Source organism: Sinocyclocheilus anshuiensis, unplaced genomic scaffold, assembly GCF_001515605.1.
Source record: "Sinocyclocheilus anshuiensis isolate Anshui unplaced genomic scaffold, SAMN03320099.WGS_v1.1 scaffold96, whole genome shotgun sequence".
NCBI lineage: Eukaryota > Metazoa > Chordata > Actinopteri > Cypriniformes > Cyprinidae > Sinocyclocheilus > Sinocyclocheilus anshuiensis.
The window spans coordinates 74,074-78,693 of NW_015554094.1; the positions used below are offsets into that span (position 1 = coordinate 74,074).

The 4,620-nt window shown below is 37.6% G+C and overlaps 1 pseudogene; it reads left to right on the plus strand.

The window, feature by feature from the left end:
• The first annotated feature begins 2,552 nt into the window (after positions 1 to 2,552).
• On the plus strand, positions 2,553 to 3,920 carry LOC107669426 (homeobox protein Nkx-2.2a-like; annotated as a pseudogene).
• The last annotated feature ends 700 nt before the right edge of the window (positions 3,921 to 4,620 follow it).

A 4,620-nucleotide genomic window follows, 5' to 3' on the forward strand; every position in this document is an offset into this window, starting at 1 on the left:
ATGATGCTATTTTAAAGATCATTATTTTGTGTATTTGGTGTAACAGAATATGTTGACATGCTTTAATGTTCAATGTGTAACCAACAGAACAACAGTGACTTCTCAAACCTACTGCTACAGAATGCTACAGAAATGTTGCTGTCATTATATTCCGTCACTAGATGGCGCTCTTACCCAAAACAACGCTACATGAAGCACGCGCACACAAATCTGTTTTTTAACCCTCATGTTGTGTTCCGGTCATTTTGACCCGGAGAGGATTTTCTTTTTTCCAGAAAATGCTGGTTAGTGTCATCGCGTTGGACTACAACCCTACTGTCTTTACACCAAGGGTATTTCCCCTCTTTTTTGGGGGATTTTCTTCCCGTCATTTTACATTTGTGGTGTTCCCGTGCCTACAAAAACTGCTTCTATATTTCCTGCTATGCTGTATTAGGCCTACTACCAAATCTTAGATTCAATCTTTTTGTCAACTTGTTTTCTTTCAATTAGCATAGTTTATTTATTTTATTTATGTTGGAACTGATTGATAGTAGGCCTCGTTGATCTTGAGCAGTTCCAATAAATACAAAACCTTTGCGCATTAAAAGAAAAGTTTATAAATATATTGCATCCAGATATTTCAGCTGTTCGACGCTCATGCATTTCAGAGCACACTTCTTTCTTCAATTTACAACTTCCTTTAAAACCTCTTTGAGATTTGTTTCATGTTTTCTTGAGAGCTTGATCGGTGTACATAGTGCTTTGGATACTTAATGCATAGAAACTTCAGTCTCACTGTAGCCTATTATTCATTACAGCAAGTACGCTACGTCTTTTTTGACCGCAGGAAATTATATCTAAAGTACTGGAGAAAACTCCAAAATATTTGGCTATGAATGTCTAATTTGGGTTTTATAAGGCAGTCAAAGCTCCAAACATGAATGAAGGAATCGTTCATTGAGGCCAGTTGAATTCCATGACAACAAGGAGCGCGCTCACTTTTATTTGACCAGTTTGGGTGTATTGTGCGAGGGCGTCAATCAACCATTATTTCTGCGCCCCAAATAAATGCAAAACCTGATCTAGCACAAAAACTTCCAGAGGGAGCCTTTCATTGGTCTATTGTCCAGAGCTTAGCTGTTGGTTTGTAGAGGTGTTTGCACAGTCCGACCACCCATGACGCACGCAGAGCCCACTGAACATTCCCATCACATATACTGTCAGAAAGAGAACCAGAGACTCCCAAATCATTTCAGATGATATGAATAAACGAATAAGGCGTTCAGAGTCGCCTATAAGGCACAAAATAAAGTTATCTGACCAAAATGTTAACCATAAGCTCGTGTAGACTTAGATACTCAAATTATTCTTTTGCATAGAAATGTCTTTACAAACAGTTGCATGCACCTAAAAATATACAAAAGTTCTAATGAAAGAAAAATACGAAAACAAATAAATAAATAAAAAAGTTCCAAATCGCCAAAAACAAAAATAAGAAAATGAATTGCAAATAAAATAGTGGGTGAATTCAGGTAAATTGAGACATTTTTGCCATTGAGATGACTCGCAAAAATGTCCCAATTAACCTGAATTTACCCTAAAATACTCCCTACGTAACTTCTAAAATAACATAATAGCTTAACCATACAAAAATATGTAACTGATTCTGAATTAATTTGTAAAACATTGTAATTGTAATGCATTTCGGTCTAAAAATGAATGAATAAATAAAATAAATGCATTGGGTTGTGATCATTCTAAAACAAGTATGCAGTGAAGCATGTCGATTTAGCGCGCAGCGCTTCACCCATCAATTTCAAACATCTGAATGCATCATTAACGAAAAGCTTTTAAGCACCACACTAAGTATCAATGACCTACAGCATATAGCACGAATTCTGAAGGAGGTCAGTAACAGGATTCTGCTCTTGTCGTCAAATATGGGTCGGTTTGCTTGATGAATTTAGCACTTGACTTAAGCTCTAAGCAAAATATTGACCAAAAAGGTTTCCATAATCTGCGCACTTGCCATTTTAAAGAACCCCGTTTCATCGCGGACAGCTCATCATCCACAACATACAACGTTTCCGACCAATCGGGCGTTGCGTTGTAAATGTAAAATGTGTGCGTTTTAAAAGAGAATTATAACGGAGGGTTTCCATTTGCGCCACGGACGCTTCTGACATGTAAATGAGTTCGGGTGGTTTCTCTCCCCCCTTTTTCGTGTTTTAGTCGTGTCACCTCATCCCACTCATGCATTTCTGATGTTCCGCTGATAGAAGCTCAACTCGCTATTTCACACCCGCAGAAAGCGCTCGAGCACTTGACTCCAGAGATCCGCCCTCGATCGTCAAGGCCTTTTTGGACGCTTTTCTGCCGGTCCGACACTCATCTGAGACCTTAAATGGACCAGACTAATGGATTGGTTTGATCAAGCACTGTAGCATCCGAGGAGCATCTGTGATCCGTGCGTGTGTGCGCTGTCCAGTCCGGCGGATCTTCATTTATAACTCACCAGAGCGCTTTTGGAGAGATTGAGATTTCACTCTCACTGTATATTGGTTTGGAAAATGTCCCTAAGGAATTCCAAGTCAGGATTTTCTGTCCGCGATATTTTAGACCTCCCGGACACGAACGATGAGGGATCGGTGACTGAAGACACTGAGGATGAGGCGGATGAAGGGCTTTCTGGAACTCAGCAGCGCGCATGCTCTAGAGATGCGCTTTGGCTCGGATCTCCATGTGGCCACAAATATCCATGTGCGTTTTAATTGTTTAAATAAACACTTAAAGCTGGTGTTTTGCCATTTTGATAACTTAACTTTTTTAAACATTCGAACCAAATAAAACAAGACAAAGTGCAAAAAAATTCTACGGAATTCAAAGAAAATTATTTTCATTTTTATGATGATGGTTTTGTACGCATTTACTCTCTTAAAAATAAAGGTTAGCGATGGTTCCAACACTTAAACAACTACATAAAGGTTCTTTATAGTGAGAAAATGTTCTTTAGATTATTGAAACATTCTTCACACTACACTCTAAAAAATGCTGGGTTAAATATAACCCAGCGCTGGGTTAAAAAGGGACAAACCCAGCTATTGGGTTGTTTTGAACCCTGGGTTTCAGTTAAGTGTTGTGGGTGTAGGTCAAATATGGACTAACCCAGCAGTTGGGTTCAATTTTTTAATTAAAAATTTAGTCCATATTTGACCCAAAACTGGGTTGAAACAACCCAGCATTTTTTAGAGTGTATGAAAAAATATGGATATTTTAAGATTTATTTATTTATTTATTTATTTTTACGGAAAAATTGGTTCTTCCATTGCACCGCTACAAAAACTTAATTTTGGAAGCTTAGCCTATTTTTAAGTGTATGATGGTCTATTATAAATATTGGTAATTTATTTCTGATGAATGTATTTACATAAATAATGACATTGAATTGTTTTCAGCGGTGCCATCAGCATCTCCAGAGGATTTAACTCCAGAACTGTCCACGGATGAGTCTGTTGATCGGGACAGAGAAAGTTCAGAGGACACGGGGAAAAAGCGCAAAAGGAGGATCCTGTTTTCAAAGACTCAAACGTTTGAATTGGAGAGACGCTTCAGGCAACAGAGATACTTATCTGCGGCTGAGAGAGAACATCTAGCTCTGATCTTACGTTTGACTCCAACGCAAGTGAAGATCTGGTTCCAGAACCATCGGTACAAAGTGAAACGAGCCCGGGCTGAGAAAGGAATGGACCCGTATCTGCTGTCTCCGCGCCGGGTTTCTATTCCCGTTCTGGTGAGGGATTCCAGCAGCGGCACCATATACTGCCTTTAATATGAAGCTATTCCCTCAAATTCAACACAGGCATAACTTCTGCTCCAGCATCATGACACATCTGACATCTGTCTGTCATCTGGGCCACATGCAGCCTTGGTCCTGGTGAAGAGGTTCACGGAAAGCTTTTAGCAGCGGAACTTTGAAAATAACTTGTCGCTCCATTAAATTTCTATAATGTCGAAATATCTTTTTTTTTAATGAGTTTTTAATGTTCTCATGTTTTTTACCCGTTGATTTATTTTATTTTCGATGAAACTGAAACACTGGGACTTTGTCATCTCCTTTAAATGTTGTTTATAGATATATTTATGTATTTTTTACAGTGTATTGATCATTTTTTAGAAGTCACTTTTCGTTAAATTTAGAACGATTACAAGTAGCCTAGGTAACTGACAACTTTATAACGTTTAACGTAAAAAAATTAATGGAAATAGCATCTGTTGTTTTCTGTTTTATTTGTATACTGATATTAATCTGACTAATCTATAATAAAAATTTTTGTCCTGAACAGCACAAAGCCAACTTATTGATTTTTGTTTTGTGCTGCAAGAATATATATAATTTTGTGATTAAATGTGCTGTTTTTTTTAAATCTACACGTTTGTTTGCGAGAAAGAACTGACAACCTTTTGAAAGCATTTCTTAGTTTTAGAATTTCAGAAAAAAAATACTAGAAAAATATACCGTAGTTAATTATTCAAACCATTTCACATGCGTTTGTGTAGCTTATCTTCCCGTCGCCTTATAGTCAGGGTCAAAAATGAACTTTTCATAAACATTAGACTACTTGTCCCCCAGAATCGATT